Source organism: Urocitellus parryii, chromosome 9 (genome assembly GCF_045843805.1).
Source record: "Urocitellus parryii isolate mUroPar1 chromosome 9, mUroPar1.hap1, whole genome shotgun sequence".
NCBI classification, from domain to species: Eukaryota; Metazoa; Chordata; class Mammalia; order Rodentia; family Sciuridae; genus Urocitellus; species Urocitellus parryii.
This window is the reverse complement of record NC_135539.1, coordinates 65,812,723-65,835,279: the sequence shown is the minus strand read 5'-3', so window position 1 is coordinate 65,835,279 and position 22,557 is coordinate 65,812,723. Positions and strand designations below refer to the sequence as shown.

General features: G+C 40.2%; 1 protein-coding gene across 13 annotated transcripts in view; it reads right to left on the bottom strand.

The window, feature by feature from the left end:
- Window positions 1-22,557, bottom strand: part of Kiaa1217 (KIAA1217 ortholog) — a 381,206-nt gene that overhangs the window by 103,363 nt on the left and 255,286 nt on the right. The window lies entirely within an intron of this gene.

The window sequence follows — 22,557 nt, the reverse complement described above, 5'->3', positions numbered from 1 at the left end:
GAGACAAATTTATTACTTCCTTCAGAAATTCCATTTAAAATGGCAATGAGGAATCCAAAAGACATAAATCCACAATGACAAAGATGAGAGAAAAAATGGCTGTGTGCTCTTGAATAAGACCCTTAACTTTGATGATCATAGCATTTGAGACAAAGTTGACACCTACATCTTTAAGGGAAGAACTTGACCTACAACATCCAGGGCCACAGAAATCAAGTAAAAGATAGGAAGGAACAGTGAGTTGAACGCATGAGGCCTGGTTGAACTCTTTTCTTCCCCAGTTCGTGGCAAGATGTCCACCTCTCCCTTTCCACACTACTCAGCCAAGGAATTCCTCATTGCACTCACATCAGAAGACTGAGGAGCTCCATCCAAAGACTGGATTCAGGACGCCCAGGCCCAGGGGAGAATGCTAGCCAAGGGGCTCAAACCCCAGTCAGGAAACTGAAGGATCCCCCTAGAAAACTGAGTGGCCTGGAAGAAGGTGACCAACAGATTTTTGAACATGATATTTAGATGTCGTCTGGTCATGAGATATGTGGAGTGCCATATATAAAAACTTGCAGCTGGTATGACTACGTCTCCACCATACATTTAGACTCACAGGGATTCACAGGTATTTATCAATGGCTGTAAACAGGAAACAGAAACTCTGTGAGGCGAGGCAGTTCAGGCACAGGGGAACACTTGGAGAACCGTGCAGCAGAAATAAAAATTCAGTGAAGAAGAAAAAGTTGATGGAATCTTAGAAAGTAGAGCAAACAGATCTAAGGGATGAGAAAGGGAGAAGCACAATAATAAGAAAAATAGAGAATGACATCAGAGCATCATAGTCCTAATAAGAGAGCTTTGGGTAAGAGATCAGGAAAAAGAGAATTTCCCCAAAAAATAATCCAAGAATTTTCTTTTTTTTTTCTTTTTTCTCTCACAAACTGAAGTACAAGACGGAAGATTTAAAGCATTCATGAAATGCCCTAACATGCATTTAGGCTTGTCGATGAGACACTAGAGATGACAGGAAAAAACAGAGGGCTGTAAAATCTCCCAGAGGCGGGGACAAAGTCACTTAGGAGGCACTGGTATCAGAAAAGTGGTAGCTTTCTGAACAGCAACCAGGAACCAAGACGATAGCAACACCTTTGAGAATCTGAGGTAAATAGATAATTTACATTTTAATTATTTATGTTGTTTACTGTTAGTTTTTCTTCCTAGAATGTAAATTTCATGAGATCAGAGATTTAAAAAAAAAACATTTTTTTTGTTGTTGTTGTCCATTGTACCTATGATAGTAGTAAGTTTCAGGTAGTAAGTTTCTTAATATTTGTTGAGTGAACGAATAAATTATTAGTTATCCAAGGGGGGATGTCACATGCAGTCTGGGTGAGCTGTAAGAGGTTTTGTTAGGTGATGTCAACTGCCAAACAGCCTTGCCTCTGGTTTGTATTCTCATTAGGAATACATTCTGAAGTGGCAATTTCTTGGACCAGCGTAATCCTCTTGTGCCGGGCAGGCATAAGCAGCTCCATTTCCCCTCTGCCCATCCTAATTTTGGCCCTCAGCTTCCTCAGGGAAAGGAGTTCTCCAGAATTTCCACGTGGTTCCACATTCCTCGGAGTACAGAGAAAATCTTTCTAGACTGTCTAAATCACAGGTTGTGCAATGTCTTGCCCCAAATGGGAGGTGTGGCCACTGTCCCAGGCGATTGCTAATGCTATATCAAAAGGCCAAAACCGCTTTGAGGTCTGGGCCCCGCTAGGCCTAGGGTGAGGCCACTGCTGATGAGCCATTTATGGTCTCACTCCAGTTTCATGTCACAGCCTCACTGCCCCAAAGGGCCTGATTTTCATCCCCACATCTGCATTCTGTACGTGTGTGTGCTTGAAATAGAATTTGTAAGCTCTGGAGTGGAAAAAAAATGGGGGTCTCAACTCTAGTTACCTCAGGTCTGGCTGGCTCAGATGTCAGCTGGGTACACACGTCCAGTTACAGAACGTGAAAATCTGGGGCGGATGGGAGAGATGCCTTTACAAACAGAGAAGAGCAGTCTTTTCACACTCGATTCAGGAAAGGTATTTAGAAATGCTTAAACTCAGAAGGAATTCTCTTAATATACAGTGGCGTTTTGTTGGCACACTGATAAGCTAAAACCCACATGGTTTCTAGAGATTCAGCGTGTTTGGCACAGACTCTCTCCAAGTTAGTCCTGGCTGCTCCAGATTCAGAGGATGTCGGAGGGAGTCTGGATCCTAACCTCCCTTTTTATGAGGAAGGGAAGAGGATAAAGAAATGCTTTTTTAGGATGCCTACTATATGTCAGATATAGGGTGCATTATTTCATTCCATCAGCATAGCACCTCGTCAAGTTGTTAGTAAGGCTACTATTTCAGATAGGGAAATAGAAGCTCTGAAGGGCCAATCAAGCAACTTGCCTAAAAGTTACAGCCACTTTACTAAGAAATATATCCAACTCTGTCAGTCCACAGAACCAGTACCTCTCCCTTGAGGCATGCTGCTTCTGAAATTCTGCATTTAACCTTGTCCAATCCTTCCACTCAACAACTTTAGTCCTCACACTTAGACTGACCATGAGTTGAAGATGCTGGGGCATGAGCAGGGCCGTTCAGGAAGCTATCTCCTGTGGGGAGTGGTGATGTAAATCAGGGTGTCTGATTATCTTGAGGTTGTGGTGCACTTGCACTGGGATTTTTCTGTACATGAGTGTAGGGTTAACATTCCCCAGTTGCTATGGCAGAGCGGCCCTTGGTCTCTCTGGGCAAACATCCAGAGATGTCTGTTTTAATCTTGAGTTGCAGACACTGTCTCCTAAGAACAGAAGATTCTGAACAGAGCAAGGTAACCATAATGGCTCACCTGTGCTGTGACCTTCAAGTCTACCTGCTTTCCAGAAACTTTCTCACAATATAAACTTTGGATGATAAAACCTATATAATAACCATGCGGAGCCAGCTCTGGGTCACTGTTCCTCCATCAGAGGAGAGTACCCACCTGATCCCACCTTTCTCTCTAAATGTTTGTGTGTCTTTTCTTAATCCCCCTTTGCCCCTCTCCAGTCTCTGAATGAACAGCCATGAAGGTGGCAGCGATCTCCTGTCTCTAACTCTACTGAAGGAAATGCCAACCCCTGGTTAAAAACAATCCACCCGCCAGGTGGGTTGGTGGGGCTCTGGGGAGGCAGAGAGCTCGGAAAGCTGCATCAGGGTTCTGAATGAAGCTCCCAGCACTTGGAGTCCTTCTGAGAAGCCTGGTCCTTCAGTGTCCTCCCACGCTGATGACTGCGAAGGCAGCGTGGATTTCAGCAAAAGCTCTAAGTCACACTAAAACAAAATGCAGCTGGCAGGTCCTTCAGGCTTGTGTCTGTATATTTTTATTGACTTGAATCTCAGAATTACTTCCACAATGCAGGAAATCTTCTCTTTCTTAAGATATCCAAGGAAATTCACAGTGTGGCCCCTCAGTTTCCAGCCTTATGACCCCAAATCATCCCACCTTCCTTGGGTATCCTGCCATGAATATTTGCACCAGGTGCTGTGCCCCTGACTGGTGATGGCCCTCTCGCCACTTCTTTGCTTGACACGCACATCACACATACCTCCTCTGCACGAGCTTCGTCAACCCCTCCCTCATCACTTTTCCATTATGAGTTAGAAAATTAATTTCCTCTCACATATGTGTTCACACTGTGTTTTGTTGAAATTGCCAGCATGGCTTTTAATTCTGCAATAGTTAGTTGTATATGTGTCGGTTTCCCTCATTGGATGGTAATATAGAGTAGACTGTTAAGCACCTGGTAGATGCTCAATTATCTTTAGTTAAAATAAATTCAATTCTCTCTGTAACGTGGTCAAGTTAATATGATGTACGCTTGCCTTCTGGAATGGCAATACAATTTCCTCTAAAGGGCATCTTCTGCAGGCAGATAATGTGACAATTCCAAATGAACTAAATTCCTTAATTTCTCTGAATCCAATTGCTGATTATGCAAATTACTGTTTGCATTACCAATGGCATCTAGCTAATGCCCTAAATATATAGAGCTCTTGCTGGATTTATTTTTCCACTTAAGAAAAAAAAAGATAAATTAAAAGACAAGACAGCTTTTTATATCTATGAAATCAGCAAATGTTTTTACAATACAATAGCTTAGATAAGAGTTAGGAAAATGGGTATTCTCATATATCACTGTTGGGAAAGTAAATTGATACTACTTTTCTGAAGGGCTATTTGTGGATATATATTCAAAGCCCCTCAAATACACATTTAGTTTGAGCCAGTAACTCAACTTTTATACAGTTAGGCACAAAGCAGGATGTTAAATGAAGCAAATTTGTAAGTACAATACAAGGGGTGGGGAAGTTTCTGTCCAAAAATAGGGAAGTAATTTAGTAAATCGATTATCTTAATAGATCTATTCACTGGAACGCTACACTGTTTTTAAAAGGGATTCTAAAAGCATGTGACAATGAACAAAAATTTATATTTCATTAAGTGGAAAAGCATATTATAAAATGGAAAGGAACTACATTTATAAAAGCCAATTAATAACCATCATGGAGAACAGTGATAGATCCAGGTTTTGTAGGTGCTGAAACCTAAAATTTTGAGGATCATAAGAATGAAAAGTTACATAGTATGAACTTTGGTGACATTAGCTTCATGGTAAGCCCACCAATTTGATGACTACATACCAAAATGTTAAGAAGAGTTGTCTTTGGGCAATCAGTACACCCACACTTTATGATTTTCTATATCTTCTTTCTAAAATAAGTGTGCTTAAAAGATAACTTCCACACATCTGAAAAGACCGGCCAACTGGGAATCTTATTCAGTTAACTGGGTAATTTTTTTTTAAGCCAGAGATAAGGATCAAGAGAGGCAGCTCAAATAAAACCTTTAAGTTAAGGGAGCAAGAATGTAAATTGGCATCTGAATGGGGAAGATACTGGTATTTAAGCAAAAGCTTCTAGAGTGTAGTTATCACAGTAGGGCATCCTTAGGAGACTGTTCAAGGGGTGGGGTGGTGACCTGGTGGTAGAGTGCTTGTTTAGCTATGTGAGGCAGTAGGTTTGATCCTCAGCACCACATAAAAATAGATAAACAAAATTAAGGTCTTGTGTCCATCTACAACTAAAAATATTTTTTTAAAAGAGACTATTTAAGAGTCTTATGATGTAAACTTACTGGGACTGTAGAAATGACTTCATTCATTGGCTAGATAAGGTCCTATCATGTGCCAGGTCTGTGTGAAGAACTGGGAACACAGTGGCAACAAAAGAATCACAATTCCTTTCTTCTAGGAGGGGTTTTCTGGCCACTTTCTGTGTTTTAACCCCTACAGTGGTTCCATAAATGACACTATTCCTTGGAAGTTAGCAGTTCACATCTAACACATATACTGCAACTGTAATTAGATTTCCTCTTAACTTGGTGAAGAGTAAGATAAATTGAATATTGTTGTTAACAATTCACTTCATAAGGCTAGTATTTACTCAGATATTAGACAAATAGTATGAGAAAGGACTTCAAGTTTCTATGTAAACCCCTTAATAGAACATGATATTTGCTTCAAACACAGCAGCAAGCTGAAGACGGTTGTGTATTCCCTGTAAACCTCCAAGATGCATTCTGTCCAGAGAGGACACCTACGTGCCTAAGTCCCTTCCTGTGGAACAGCTTTTCAAGTAGGTGACAAAGCAGAACAGTGACAGTTGCCTTGGGAGAAAGAAAGTGTAGAAATTTTATTCTCCATGGAAAGTCTGGAAACTCTGGTTTTGCAATCACCTTACTCTTAGATTTTGCTGTCTTTGTCTTCAGTTGAGGAACACCAAACCTTTGCTACAGTTTCTAAAAAGGATTAAATCAACCCATTATTATCTCCCTAGGAGAACTGCTATTTAAGGCAACATAAGACTTTTGTTAAGTCTTTTAATTAATTCATCTTTTATTCGTTATAATGTGGAACTTGGAGGTCCTCTGGAAAATCTCATCAGGAGATTCCTGGCAATAGCAAGTTTAAGCCAAATTCTAATTTAGAATGTACTTTAAGGAGTCATTACTGTGGCACAACCTGTGAGGGCGTGTTAAAAGAAATGAACATGTAGGAAGTTAAATATGGCAGAGTCTTACTCCACCAACAACCCGACAGACAGTAGTTGCTGGATGGAGGTCCTGCTTGGAGATTCTTGTTCTCAGCACTGAGACTTGGTAATGGCATATCAGTGTTTAACCCTATAACTATTTTGTACAATTGGGCCTCAAGTGAAATGTTAGTGCCATTGAAATAAGCATCCCAAGGCATTTCTATAAAAACTGTCTTGAATCAGCTAATGACTTCTGGAATTCTGGCTGTGTTAAAGACATGAATGTATTTAACAAAAAAGACACAAATGCTGATTTTTTTGCACTGTGATGCTCTTCATTCTCAATGGGTCTTATTGTCCTTTATGTGGAGATGAAACTTGTCCATGAAAAAAAAATAAAATAAAATGCAAAGTCACAACAGAACATGCAGAAACATCAACCAAACCAGCATTTCAGTCTTACAGGTTATTCAACAATTAAGGCAGAAAACACTACAAAAAATGCGGTAGAAAAAAATATACTAATTACAGGTATACTGCAACTGTAACTAAATTTTCTCTTAACTTGGTGAAGAGTAAGATAAATTGAATATCATTGTTAACAATTCACTTCATAAGGCTAGTATTTACCCAGATATTAGACAAATAGTATGAGGAAGGACTTCAAGTTTCAATGTAAACCTCTTAATAGAGTTCCACCCTTAGCACGCCCTGATACACACACACAAGAATTGAGGAGAGTGTTCTTCACCTGTGAAGGCTTGGTGAAAGGTATCCACGAAAAATCTCAAATAAGCATAATGCTTAATGATGAAATATAGAAGCCTTGACTTTCAATTCAGAATTTTTATATGAGCAAAGCAAATATGTATGAAAAAATACCTCATGACCAAGAAGAGTTTCTTGTAGGAAGGTAAAGATGACTGAATACGAGAAGTATTTTCTGTAATATAAATAAGTAGAAAAACTATACACTGATCTTTTTTTTGTGAGGCATATTCATAGAGGTCCTTGAATTTTAATTTTTGATATTTTGATTTCTGAGTTTACATTTAGGCCTAGAAATTAGGTTTAGGCCTATGGTTGGAAGAGAAAGAACTCCATCACACCACTTTAAACTCATGATCTATTATAGGACCACAGTCAAATGAAACTTACACCACAAACCCTACGAGTTTTATAGAATAATATGGAATGCTTCTTTGATAACAGCATAGATTTGTAAAATGTAAACAATGCGAGGGAGGTGGCACACAATTGTCATCCCAGTGGCTCCGGAGGCTGAGGCAGGAGGATCTTGAGTTCAAAGCCAGCCTCAGCAAAAGTGAGGTGCTAAGCAACTCAGTGAGACCCTGTCTGTAAATAAAACACAAAATAGGGCTGAGGATGTAGCTCAGTGGTCGAGTGCCTCTAGTTCAATCCCCAGCACCTCTCCAAAAAGTGTGAACAGTTATAGTAAACTACAAATATGTTAATCCTTTTTGGCCACCTCTTTTCTATATATATTCTAAACATGTCTATATACTATACAATAATCTTAACAGAGTCAAACAAATGTTAGGAAAAATCCAACAAAATCATATTTAAAAGACAAAACAGTAATCTGCAAATTAGAGAGGGTTGGGGATACAGGTCAATGAAACTCTGAGTTCCACCCTTAGCACCCCCCGACACATACACCCAAGAATTGAGGAGAGTGTTCCTCACCTGTGAAGGCTTGGTGAAAGGTATCCATGAAAAAATCTCAAATAAGCATACTGCTTAATGATCAAATATAGAAGCCTGGACTTTAAATTCAGAATTTGTATAAATTCTTCATGGAAAGAGAGAGCTAGCACAGTTAATATAAGAAAAAGAAATAAAAGGCATGTGGATTAGAAAGGGATAACAAAATGATATTGTTCACAGGTGATACAATAGAGATTCCAAGGAAAACCGCAAGGTATCATTAGAACCCATAAGGAGTCAATACGACTAATGATGCAAGATCAATGCATGAAATCAACAGCAAGGTGGATACTATTTTAGAAAATAGAGAATATAGTTAAATAAATATGCCATTTATAACAACAATCTGGGAATTCTGAAGAACAATAATAAGTGGGAGTACTTGCTCTACCAGATATCAACACTAGTAAAACATTGTGGTTTTGGCACAGAACAAATAGGATTATGGAATGACACACAGGGCCTAGAAAAAGAGTTATTATGAGAGCTTGATACAGGACAGGGCTGGTCCTACAAATCCATAGAGAAATGACTATTCAATAAATGATGTCAGGAAAATTGGTTCTCCATATGGGAAAAGTAAGAAATACATCCCTATCTTGCATCATAGGTAAAATAAGATTCCTGATGGACTACAGATCTATATGTGAGAAAGCCAACTATGAAACTGAAGAAAAATACATGGTGTTGTCTCCTAGCTCATTGGCATAGTGAAAAAAATTTTTAAAGGGAACAGAAATCGTATACCACAGAACAAAATATTGCTTTATTATCCTACATTACAATAAATATTTTATACTACAAAAGACGCTGTACATAAGGAAGACAAATCACATTCTAAAAGAAGATATTTACAGCACTCATGGTTGACGTAGGATTAGTATTCAGAATAATTAGAGATGACTTATAAATCAATAGGAAAACAGCAAAATAGAAATGGGTAATAATGGATATCCCAAGATGGATACGAATAGGCAATTCAAAGAAGAAACCCCCAAAGGCGAATAAACTTTAAAATGCTCACTAGGAATTTAAAATGTAATGCAAATAAAAAGAGTGACTCGCTATCTTATGCCCATCACAGAGGCAAAAATCAGTAAATGTAAGAGCTTCAGGTATTGGTGGGGACATATGGGAAAGTGGTGCCTGTCACTTCTTGCTGGTGAGAGTAAATTTGCACAATCTCTCTGGGACACCTGGGAGAGTTAAGGACATGCATCCCATAGTTGGCTATGTCTTTAAGCTGTCCATATAGAGAAAATCTCAAAAGTGGGCCCTGTTACAGGATACTCACTGCAGAACCATTTGTCAGTGATTTCTTTGTAGTGGCTTATTTGTAGAATAAAATAGTAAACAGCAGTAACAAGTGGAGTAGAATCATATCTACCAACACGGATAAATTGAAAAAGAAAATAATAATGCTGAGTCACCATAGAAACTTTATTGTAAAAGGATGCATGTGGTACTATCCATTTAAGTAAAGTTTTATGATACATTTAAGTAAAGTTTTATGATACACACAACAATGTGTATCATAAAACTGTGTATGAGTACAGCAAATAGAGCAGATATACCAAAATTTTCCTATCAATTATCCCTCCAACTTCAGCAAGTGGTTAGCTCTGGGGAAGGAAGAGAAATGAAAGGATATGGAGTTTTAAAATACTTTACGCCTGAAATAATCCTGGAAACATTTTCTTTTTCAAAATTTGACAAAAAATGTACATAGCACTTGTTATATGCCAGGGAATTATCTAAACCCTCTTGCAAGTATTAACTCACCAAATCTTCTCTATGAGGTCACTACTATTATCCCCATTTCAAAGATGAGGAAAACGGAGGCAAAGAGAAATCATGTGGGTGATTCACTTAGCTAATGATCTTGCCCATCATGTTCAGCTGCCTCTCCAATCATAAACAGATGTTGGCATCCATTTACTTTTGTAATATCTACCATATTGCTGTTTTCTGTGTTTTTTTTTCCTTTTTTTCAGTCAACAAATTAAAGAAAAATCATTTTAACAAAAAAGAATGTCAAAGTAATGCTGCTGTTTTAATAGTGCCCCTTTCACGGATCCCCATAATCTGACCTGGGAGCTCAAACCTGAATGAAGTTGTGGGAATTTGGGAGTTTTCTTTGGTTTGTAATAAAACAGAAGGTGTTGAAATTCTATAACACAAAGCAAAGAGTAAAGGCCACAAAGGGAAGAATGAGATTTTTTTAAAAAAAGATAATAACAAAAGGGTAAAAGTACAATACTCTTGTTTGGGGGAGGAGGGAATCAGAAAATCAACTGGCCTTTTAGGAATATGAAAAAATGTAACTTGGGCTGTGGGTCCAGCTCAGTGGCAGAGCACTTCCCTAACCTCCTTAGCACATCTGAGGCCCAGGTTGGATCCCTAGCACCGCACGCGCACACACACAGACACACAGACACACACACACAGTAAGAATTACACAGATTTTCCAATGCATCTTTTCTCAGCATCAGAAAGATTTTTTTTTTTTTTTAAAGGTGATTGCCACTTCACCTAGGACATTTATATATCCTATGGTTTCTTTGGTCACAACGATGAGCAAATTTAGGCATGGAGATTATGGACATTAGTGAGAAACAGTCTGAGCTCATCTAAAATTTTTTTTCTCTGTATAAGTATTAGGATTCTACACAGTAATAACTAACAACTATTGCAGATAAATGAAAATATCTTTAGAAAAGTTTTTGTGCTATGAAATGCTAGTTTTTAATATTGATACATGTAGACTTTTTAAAAGCCACCAACATATAGTATCATGAATTAAATTGCTAAGAACTTCTTTGATTTTCTACTAGTGGGGAGAAAATTATGATGCTTGAAAAGATGCAACCTCTTTGGTCCTCAAGTAGGGGGAGAAAGGGTTCAGAAAGTGTTAATGTGATGATTTTTTTTATACCCTAAGGCACAAAACTCAGGATCACCAAGAGTTTCCAGAGGACATGTTCAGGGTAGAGGGAGATAGGAGTGCCTCCTTTACACTATTAAGTCAAGCTAATGACACAACAAAACAAAACAAAAATGCAAAGCTATCCTTGGACAACAAATATTGTAAACAAACATCAGAAGACCTGTACCTGTGGGATTCCAAATCACAGGATCAACATTTTACTTTCTCAAACTCATTTTTATTTTTTAAATTAAAAAATTATTTAACTTCTTTTTTTGTGGTGCTGGGACTCAAATTCACAATCTTACACATCTAGGCAAGTACTCTACCTTGAATTATAACCTCAGCCCAATTTTTAATTATTTTTGTTTTTGTTTTATTTTTATTTTTTCTAATTAGTTATACATGACAATAGAATGCACTTTGATACATCATACACAAATGGAGTATAACTTCTCATTCTTCTGGTTGTACACGATGTAGAGTTACATGGGTTGTGTAATCATATGTGCACATGGGGGAAATAATGTCTAATTCATTCTATGATCCTTTCTACCCCCATACCCTCTCCCGTTTTCACTCCCCACTGCCTAATAGAAAGTAATTCTATTCTTCCCTAGCACCCCTTTTATTAATGCCAGTTAGCATCCGCACATTAGAGAAAACTTTCTGCCTTTGGTTTTACAGGATTGGCTTATTTCACTTGGCATGATATTCTCCAGTTCCCTCCATTTACTGGCAAATGACATCATTTTTAATGTTTGTAGAGAAGGGGTCTTGCTATGTGTCTCAGGCTGGCCTTGAACTCCTGTGCTCAAGTGAACCTCCCTAGTAGCTGAGACTATAGTTATGCAACATGGTGCCTATTTCAAACTCATTTTCAAAGTCACACATACAGGCTGCTTGGACCTCCCAAAGTCTTGCTCTTTGGTCACAACTCTCCCCACCTCTTTTCTTCTCTAGTGTCATTCCTCGGCTCCACACCTTCACCCTTCCTGTGAACTGTGCCTCAATGCCCAGCTCTGCATGGATCCTGTCCCACCAGTGTAGTCCCCGGCAGCCTATGACTCCCAGGGAAATCATTCCCCTTTTAGCATCTCAGGAAGCATTTGGGGGATGCACTTTTCATCCGTCTGCAAATCGCTGGCCTTTGCTGGCGTTTGGGTGTACCCACCCACGTACCTCAGGAGACCTTAAAGTCTGGGTAATGTCACATGCAGCCATTGAGAGATTCAGAACACTCAAATTTGACTCCTTGCTATTTTATTCCCCAGATCTACTGCAGAAGGCAATAAAGTTGGAAATATAGCCAGTCAGGAAGGGCGGGAACCCAGTGAGCTGCCGTTCCTCTCTGGGTAGACATTTCTCAGTTTCCTGTTAGGGGTCTGAGGGTCAGGCCCAACACTTTTTCAGAAAATGGTGAGGAATACTGTGTGGGCAGTTTGGAGAAATCCATATCTCACTAGCCTTCATTTTGAAGCTTAAAACAAACAGATATGCAAACCAAAAATCACTCTATCTCCCATGGGATCTGAAAACATAAAATCCATGTCAGTTTTGCTAGAAGTGAACAACTTTCCTAAATCTTTGTGATCTGATTTGATGGAAGTAAAGGATTTATGTATATAAATGCTGATGGGATGTGGGTTAAACTGTGTGGTGGAGGAGGAGTCTGGCAAAGGAACCTCTGCTCCCCACAATCCCGATCATTGGTAGAGGTACCCCTAAGACTGAGTGGTGACTAAGGCAGTGCTGCTTGCAGGACATGGGGAAGGAGCCTGCCATGCAGTTTGGGACAATCATCACATGTGCCCGGGCCCCCCCCGGGATGTGGAATAGACTTGAAGGTAGAACCAGAAGTGGGGAGGGAGGGCTGCTGCAGGGTGGGCTGGAGAGGACCCTTCTTAATGACACGATCCAGCACCAAACTGACAGGTGAGAGAATTCTAAAATCAGACCTGACTTTAAAAATATTTAGACAGAAATGATATACTCCTCTGTATTCTTGACCCAGGCAGATTTGTGTGTGATACACAAAGGCGAGTGGTGTTTCCTAATGTCAGCATCAAAGCCAGGTATAGAACTTCCTTCACCTCCTGACATCCACAGTGGTGAGCGGTCCATGTTGTCGACAGGTGATTGTACTTTATTTTTAAAGAGGTCCTAATAGAGATGGATACCTGAAGTCCTCTACTTCTGCACAGATTTGATTATTTGGGATTTTATGCTAGCAACAGCATCCTCCTGAACTGCTTTTAGGGTCCCCACCTTTTATAAGTTGGTGAACTACTTGAGTTTTAAAATTTCCCTTTTACAATTGTGTGCTAATTATTCTGTCATTTGTTCCCTCTTTGGTTCCTTTGGGCTCTCAATAGGGATGAGAGCTTTCTTAGGGATGATATAAAATATCACAGCTGCCCCACAGACACTCCCAGACAAACCCAGTTGGACGTTGGCCTGACATGGGCAGTGACAGGGTGTCAGCCACAGGATGGGTCCATTCCGTTCTGAGGCCTGTCCCTGGCTCACTGCCCACTGCCCCTCCTGAGCCTTGCCTGCTGCTCCCAGTGTGTGTTCTCAGGCTCGTGCCAGAGGGTGTGGGTCGCTGGCAACCTCCTCGGTCGTCTTGTCCATCTACACGCCCTGGCCTTTCATGAGAACTGGAATGTCCTTCCCCACCCTGGCCAGATGAGTAGAGGGGTTCCAAGAGTAAAGAGAACCCAGACAGAGGGCAGTGGAAAGAGCCCCAGCTCTCAAGGGCCTGGGGTGGGCGCTCAGGTCCAAAGTCACTCATGAAAGTGTGCAAGAGTGTGTGCGTGAGCAGGAGGGGAAGAGGGAGCGGGGGCTGAGAGTCATAGTGTTTTAAGCTAGGTCATCTGGTGGCTTCTTACCTAGCAGGGAAGGGACGAAGGGATTGTGAGGTGAGCCTCATCTGTGCAAGGTGCACCTCTGCGAGCCATTTCTTGCTTTCAGTGTGAGAAAGGAAGGAGCTACTGCAGACGGGAGTCTGGGTGAGGGAGACGAGAAGATGGAGCCACAGTTTCTCCCCAGAACTGCTGGGTCTCCAGCACTCAGGGACTTTAAGAAGAGGACAGTGTGGGGGCACTTGTTCTCATGACATAAACCTCCAGGGCTGGGCCTGACAAATGGACTCTAATCTGCTTTCACAAGACCAGAAAGACTCTTTGTACCCTTACATTTGACTCCCCTTGGGTACTTTCTGGAGACACATTTAAGAGACATCACGGGTGTCTGGTCCCCCCCATGTCCTTTTGAAGTCTCCGCGATGCCTTTTAAAAGGAACTTCTGATGTCAACCACAGGATAATAAAGAATAAATGTCTGAGAGTGGCTGGAGCAGGCAGGGCCCTGTGGGAACAGCTCTGGGAGTGGCGACTGGGGAGGGACTGCCAGGAGAGTGTCCCTGCTGGATTCATGTCCACAGGTCCCCCTCCCCCACTGCCTGCAGAATACAACCTGGGCTTCCAGATTCACCATGTGCTCCTTTTCCTCCTCACTGTGTTCATAGGTAGGGGTTCCTTCTAAATGATGGATCAAAATGACTCATGTGGGCCTTCCAACTAAAAATACTAGGAGAGAAGCTATAAACCCCTGGCTGCCTTTTTATCTGAGGAATTTAGCAAGCAAAGTCATTGTTCGGTGCTATGCCCCTCAAAACATGCACCAAACAGGTTGGGTTCCAGCTCTGGGCTGCAGGAAAGTGGGAGAGACAAGATTCAACTCAGAGTGGCTGTTACAGGCCTCCGTGTATTCTCTTAGGTTTATCTTCTGTAATAGCCACTTTGCTCATATATAAACATTATACTTACATAACAAGCCTAACAAAAGAGGAGAATAATAGTCAATGTCCCTTTTCCACAGGACAAGATAATTAAACTTACATCCACCGTAATGACAACTGAAGCCCAGCAGACTGAGCTATTATTTTGATCCTTAAATACGTTCTTTAGGATCAGAGATCTGTTAAAACTTAAGGCTGTTTCTGATTTACACAGCAGCACCACTGCATCCATTTCAATAGAATCAGTATAATTACAGATACTCTAGAGATATTCATGGCATGCTATGAGAATCACAAAGACCGGTGATACAATGGTCAACTCAAGAGAACTCAGCTTCTATTGATGAAGAACAAAGGATAGGGCAAAGGAACTAAACAGACACTTTACAGAAGAAGAAATATGAATGGTTGAAAGATATATTAAACCAAGCACAGGGGCGCACACCTGTAATCCCAGCAGCTTGGGAGGTTGAGGCAGGAAGATCGCAAGTTCAAGGCCAGCCTCAGCAAAAGTGAGGTGGTGCTAAGCAATGCAGTGAGATCCTGTCTCTAAATAAAATACAAAATAGGGTTGGAGATGTGGCTCATTGGTTGAGTGCCTCTGAGTTCAATCCCCACTGCCCCCTCAAAATATGAAAAAATGTTCAACATCTCTAGCAATTAGGGAAACACAAATTAAAACTACACTTCAGTCAGAATAGCAATTATCAAGAATACCAGTAACAATAAATGTTGGTGAGGATGTAGGGAAAAAGGTCCACTCATACATTGCTGGTGGGACTACAAACTGGTACAACCAATACTGGAAAAGCAGTATGGAGATTCTCCAGAAAACTTGACATGAAAACCCTACTTGACCCAGTTATCCCATTCCTTGGCTTATACTCAAAGGATGTAAAATTAGCATACTATAGTGACGTAACTACATCAATATTTATAGCAGCTCAATTCACAATAGCCAAGCTTCGGGACCAATCTAGGTGCCCTTCGACAGATGAATGCATAAAGGAAATGTGGTATGTATACACAATGGACGTGAAATAAATCAATCCCCCAAAACCAAAGGTTGTATGTTCTGATATGCATATGCTAATTCAAGATAAGGGAGGGTAGGGAGGGGAAGTATAGAAATCCATTGGATTAGACAAAGAGGAATGAAGGGAAGGGGGAGGTTGAAACAGGAAAGACAGTAGAATGAATGGGACATAACTTTTCTATGCTCACATATGAATCCATGACCAGTGTAACTCCACATTATGTTCAACTACAAGAACAGAATCAAAATTGTAATGGGTTGCACCCCATGTATGCATAATATGTCAGAACACACCCCACTATCATGTACATCTAAATAAAACAAAACAAAACAAAGGATAAACTCATGGACAAGTAGCGTAGAGTGTGCCAAATGATAGAGAGGAAAATAAAACAGGGTGTGGGGAACAGAGAGAGGCAGGGTGGGAGTGGGTGGATGGTTGTTTTATGCATAGTAGCTGGGCGCCCTGCTGATACAAAGATGTTGGAAAGAAGCACGGAGGGGGCTTTGCTGATATTCTGGGAAAGAAACATCCAGGCAAAGGGAGCAGTACGTTTTCTTGAAATGGAAACACAGTTGATATGGTCCAGAACAGCAGAGAGCTACTGTGTTGGGAGGAAAACAAGCGAGGAAGCGAGTGGAAGGGATGACTTTAGAAAAGCAGCCAGTGGTCAGTTTGTGCAGAACCTCCTACGTCCCATGGAGCTGGGAAGCTGACAGAGCAGAGGTGTGACAAGATGAGATTTCTTACCAGGACTGCTTTGGTAAGAACTGACCAGAAGGGAGCAAAGACTAAATTAAGAAACCATAGGAAGCCAAGCGAAAACCAGGAGAGAGCTTAGGATGGGCCTGGGTGGAGGGTTAGAGATGGGGAGAAGTGGTCAGATTTTTAAATAAACAGCAGTCCTTCTGTATCCATGGGGAGGAAGGTTCCCTGACTCCCATGGATAGCCAAACCCATGTACGCTCAGGTTTCTTATATAAAGGGTAGTATTTGCTCCTTCTCCTATGTACTTTAAATCATCTCTTTTAGTTATAAAACCTAATGTAAATCTTTGTTTTACTTTTTTGTTTAGGAAATAATGACAAGAAAGAGAGTCTGAACATGTTTGGTGTAGATGCAATTTTTTATTTCTGAATATTTTTCATCCATGTTTGGTTGAGTCCATGGATGTGGAACCTACAAATATGAGGGACTGACTATTTTTTAAAGGTGGAGCAAAACATATTTTCTGACACACTGGATATGAAATGAGACCAAAAGCAGCCAAGGATAATGGCACAATTTTGGTGTGAGCAAAGCGTTGTGTGTCAGAATAAGGCTACAATCTATTTACATGCAGAAGACGGTTGGGGGAATAAGAAGTTCATTTTTAGACCTGCTAAGGTTGATATGTCAAGAAATATGAATCTGGACTTCAGAGGAGAGGTCTGGGCCAGAAGAATCATCATCATGTAGCTGACACTTGGTCACCATGGGAACAGGACTAAATGACATCATCTACAGTGTTGGTTTAGAGAAGTGATGAGGTCGGGACAGAGGCCAACACAAAATGTAACAAAATGATAAGGAACCAGGAGGTTGGGAGAAAGAGGTCTCTAAGAGCCAAGGGAAGGACACTGGGTCTTAAGGATGGGAAGTGGTTTAGCTTGGGAAGTGCTGGCAGTAACGTACAGGTCACCTGTGACCTTGACCAGGGCTGCTCTGGTGGTGCGGTGGGATTAAAGGTCTGAAAGGAGAACAGATGGGGGCTCAGTGGTAGAGTGCTTGCCTCACATGTGTGAGGTGCTGGGTTCGATTTTCAGCACTGCATATAAATAAATGAATAAAATAAAGGTCCATCAACAACGAAAAATGAATGAATGAATGAATGAATGAATGAATAAATAAATAAATAAATAATAAAGGTCTGAAGGGACAGGTTGGAGAAACACCCAGGGAGGAACTGGAGATAGTGCTACTGATAACCCTTTCCAGTCCCTCTGTCGCCATGGTACCGTAACTAGAGAGGGACTTGGTAAACTAACATAGGGCTAAGCTACAATATTGGGTAATACAATCTCAAAATAGTCCCAAATGATTCCCGAAGACTGACAAGCCAGGCAGATGAGACCTAACTCAAATGTCATCGGTAATAATAGAAATATGTTTAGAAGATTCAGATTTCTCGTCTTTTTTTTTTTTAAGCCAAAGATTTTTGTGGGATTGTTACAGTCATAACGGAAAATTGTAACAAACATAACAATTGCACAGGATCTTTCTTTTAGAATTCTGCAGACGCAAACAACTTTTGGTCACAGTGATATGTCTAGCCACGCAGCTAGGGTTTTTCCTTTGCAGACATTACTAAGCCACCCTCAGCACCACCCGCTCTTGTTTTATAGGGCACGCTTTGTGCACAACTTGTCTATTACCTCTGTGATCTTTGAGGTATGCTTGGCCACAATCAAAAGCATCCATTTCTATTAGCAACTTCCTACTGATAGCATCTAGTCTCCAAATCCAAAGAAAAATAAAAATTTTCAATGTTCACAGCTAGATCCAAGGAAACATGCTAGTGTTCATTTAGATCAGGGCTGTGATACAAATGGAAAAAAATCACGTTGGGGGTTTTATTTTCCTTTGTTTTCTTTCTCTCTGCCAGACTAGGCTTAACTCTGATTACTTAGAAACTCTTACAGATATAAAAGAAAAGAATGTCCTAATCTAAGGAAATGTATGCAGAGTTGTCCCCTGGAATCCATGGGAGACTGGCTCCATCACTCCATGCAAATACTCAGATTCATGGACACTCAAGTTCCCCATATAAAATGGTCTACTGTTTGCACACCCTCCAAATACTGTAAACTATCTTAAGATTACTTATAATATTTATCACAATACAAATGTTATGTCAAGAGTTGCTGTCCTGCATTCTTCAGGGAATAATGACAAGAAAAAGTCTGTAGTATATGTTCAGTGCAGGCATGATTTTTTTTTCAAGAATTTTGACCTGAGTTGGTTGTATCTATGAATGTGGAACCCACAGATATATGGAGAAACAATTCTGTGTGTGTGTGTATGCTGTATGTGTTTGTGTATGTGTATTTTACAATAAAGATAAATTAAGGAGTAATATTAATATCTTGAAAGAATTTACCAAAGCAATCCTTTAATTAGCAGTTAGTGTCAAAATGCACTTAAATTCACAATAATAAATTAATTGGCCAAAGGTTTGGGAACATAAGTGTAAAAAAAGGGATAAGCCAATGTATTCAAAGCTTAAGTATAAGAGCATTAATAATTAAAAAAATAAAAAAACCTTCAAGTATCTCAAAAATAATACACTTTCCTTACAATTGCAAAATACTCGTTCATTTGTTCTTTTCTGTCTGCTGAAGAGTTAGGCTGACTTATCTTTGAATTCTTTTGTGTCAATGAGCATTAAGTGGGTACTCAGTAGTATGTGGCAGTGAATTTAAAAAAAAGAAAGAAAGAAAGAAAAGAGAAAAAGAGGGAGAAAATGTGTCCCACTGAATGGTAAAGTACTCATCAACTGAAGAGTGATTGTTTTGTCGGGAACAAGTTTATTAATTACAGTGTGGCCCATTTAACTATTGGAGTTTAATTTCAGCCTTAATCTGACATCCACAACTAACTACAATATCCTTACTGAGTTCAGTTCTATTAATACTGCTTAGAGTAACTGGTGACTTTTTTACATAGTGAATGGCAGGGAGGAGGGTGTGGCCTAATGGTGAGTCCTGCATGTGCAGGGAGGCATCTAGAAATCCGCCTTCACAGAGGGAAAAAGAGGATGTGCACAAAAAACTGTGAGAAACAGGTATTAGATAGATTAGATACTTGGGGAATAAAAAGAGTTAGGCTTTGTCAATAAAGAATGGTGTAGCTCAGTGGTAGAGGGCTTGGAGGGCTTGCCTAGCATGTGTGGGCCCTGGGTTTGATTACACACACACACACACACACACAGAGAGAGAGAGAGAGAGAGAGAGAGAGAGAGAGAGAGAGAGAGAGAGAAGAAAGAGCAATGTGGCTTCTAATGCTGAAAAACAAAAAGCAAAGTTATCCAGTCATTCAGTTTTTGATTCCTGCACTGAAGTTACTCTTCTCCGTGACCTCGGTAAAATCATTTAATGCTTTCAATTTGCTCATCTAAAAGTTCTATAAATCTGCAGTTCCACAAATACTACTCAATTAATTTTGGCTATTAGATTTTTATTCATTTCGAGAGAGAGAAAGAAACTCACAAAAGTGATGGGAACACTTTTAGCCTGTAACGTCAGCGTCTTCCTTTTAACACAGAGAAATATGAAAAAAACTTTATTGTAAACAGGATGTCATTAATTAACTCATTAATATTGAAAACCTGAGCCTCATTATCACCTAGTGGGCAATGCAAGAAATGGAAGACTAAACCATGAATCTACAGATGTGGCCTCTACTCAAGCCTGACTCCTACATGGGACTAGACATGAGCAATTCAGAGCATCATGGCCTGCCTGCCTTCCTTTCAGTGAATCCTTTCTGGATTTTAGTTGTATCTTGGCAAAATTAGTGTTATCATCACTTTATCAAGGGCATGAAATAAATAGATGTCTCCTATTTTATCATTATGAATGATAGAGTTTTGCTGGAAGACATCTGTTGCACATAGCCATTTCTATAAAGCCAACACTTTCCTCAAATTTCCTAGGAAATGGGTCAGGATTTCATGGATGAGGAATCTGAATACCAGGAAGGATAAAAGACTGGACACAGGGTCTCTGACCTATTCCATGACACAGCTGGGAGGGTAGTGTTGGGACCAGAATGTTCCTGATGTTTTTATAGAAGGCTGTGAGCTCACTCTGTGACAGGTGCGTCGGTTGTTTCAGCAGATGAAACTATTGTGCAAGAGTTGGGCAAACTCATTCTTCAGCCTGCCCACAAAGGGCTGGGCAATGGTAAGTGTTTGGAGAGTTGGATGCTACCATTTGCTAAATGTTCTATTTGGGCTTACTTCAATGCTTCCTACCGATGCTAAAATCTGCACACATTCAGGGAAGTGGGATTACTCAATAATGCACCTGATTATAATTCTAACTTCAGGAGGCAACACATTCCAAATCTTTTTCTAGTACATTCTCTATAGTCATCTTAAGAATAACAGAGGAGGCATAAAATCTTTTATGAGTCAGTAAATAGAAGCTTCTTCTGCACAAGATTTCAGGTAAGATCAGAGTACTTCCTCTTCCCAATTCTACCAACCGAGGAGGAGCTGTAGTCATTTATTCCAGACTAAAAGAAGAAAATACTTGATGAGAGAGGAATATTCAGGTTTCTTTTATTCAAGGCTATCAACAAATAGGAGCCACCTCCCAGGACCCATCCAAAAATGTGTGTGTGTGTGTGTGTGTGTGTGTGTGTGTGTGTGTGTGTGTGTAAGAGTTTTGCCCTGCAGGCTCTGTGGACAGGGATGTATGAGAATGTACCTGAGGGTACCCAGACTTCAAGTAATTTCAGCATCAGGAGAAACAGAAATAAGATTTACAAGTGGGAAATCAATAGATATAGTGGTTTTCTTAGGTCTTTAAAATACACTCCCCCTTTTCTCAACCAAATGCAGGATAAGATCAAAAATTTTACTTCTATGCTCATAGCTTTATTAAGAAGACGCTAAATTTGAACGTGCATTGGTGCTCTTCATTCTCCCAGGTAAACAATTAGTTGAATGCTGGCCTCCTGGGGCAGACAGCTTTGCAATGACTGTTTAGGGTCCAATAATAAGGAAAAGAGTCGATATGAAGGCTTCCAGTTTTGTGGTATGTTTTGCCCAGAGTATGGTCAACGAAATCAGGTGAAAAGATGTGAAAGCTTTCTGTTTTGCCTATAGTTTGAAGAAGATTTTTATTTGGAGAAAAGGTGAGATTATTTCACCTCCCAAACATTGCAAGCACTCCTTTTGGAAAAATTATTCAGTATGCCCAGGAGGGTATGGGAGGGTTTAAAGAAGGTAAGATTGGGAGAGAGAGTGAGCCCTGGGCTCAAAGCCCAATTCTGCCACTTACTGCTCTGACCTACACATTTTCCAGCCCTGTTTGGTCTCTGCTGTTTATCAATCAAAAGAAGAGAAAACCACTTCCCCTCCAGATTATAACAGGGATTGTGACATCAGTAGGTTTCCAAATCAGAAGAGATCATCAGCAAATGATACTTCATATTAAACAATATTGGTTGGGTTAAATGTTGTTCTTACATTTCTATCACAGACATATTTGTTCAAATGTATGCATGTCAATCTCCTCCAATAAAACATGAGAATTTTAGAGTGCCTTCATTGTGATCCCCTCTCTGGTCTTTGTTTCTAGCTAGTACTTTCATTTTGTCTTACTTTTAACCTCCTTACATGACTTGTCACATTAGGCTCATTTTAATTTTACTATTTTATATTATCACTATTGTTTCACACATTCCACGCCCTCCTTCTGTTTTTAGTATCCTTCTTGGTGAAGTATATATGTTTCAACCTAAAAGGTTGAAAGAAAAAGTTGCAAAGAAACAAAGGAAGACCCCATGCATTTTTGGCCCTCTGTTTTAGTCAGATTTTTTTTTTTTTTTTTTTTTTTTTTTGCTGCTGTGACTAAAGGACCCAACCAGAACAATTATAGAGAAGGAAAAGTTTATTTGAGGGCTCACAATTTCAGAGGTCTTAGTCCATAGAAGGTTAGCTTCATTCCTTGGAGGCTCGAAGTGAGGTAGGACATCACGGCAAAAGAGTGTGTCAGAGGAATACAGCTCACATGGTGATCAAGAAGCAGAGAGAGAGACTCCACTCTCTAGATTCTAAATATATAACCCAAAGCCACGCCCCCAATGTCCCACCTCCTCCAACCACACCCCACCTGCCTTCAGTTACCACTCAATTAATCCCATTGGGTGACAGACTCGCTGATTGGATTAAGGCTCTCATGGCCCGACCACTTCTCTG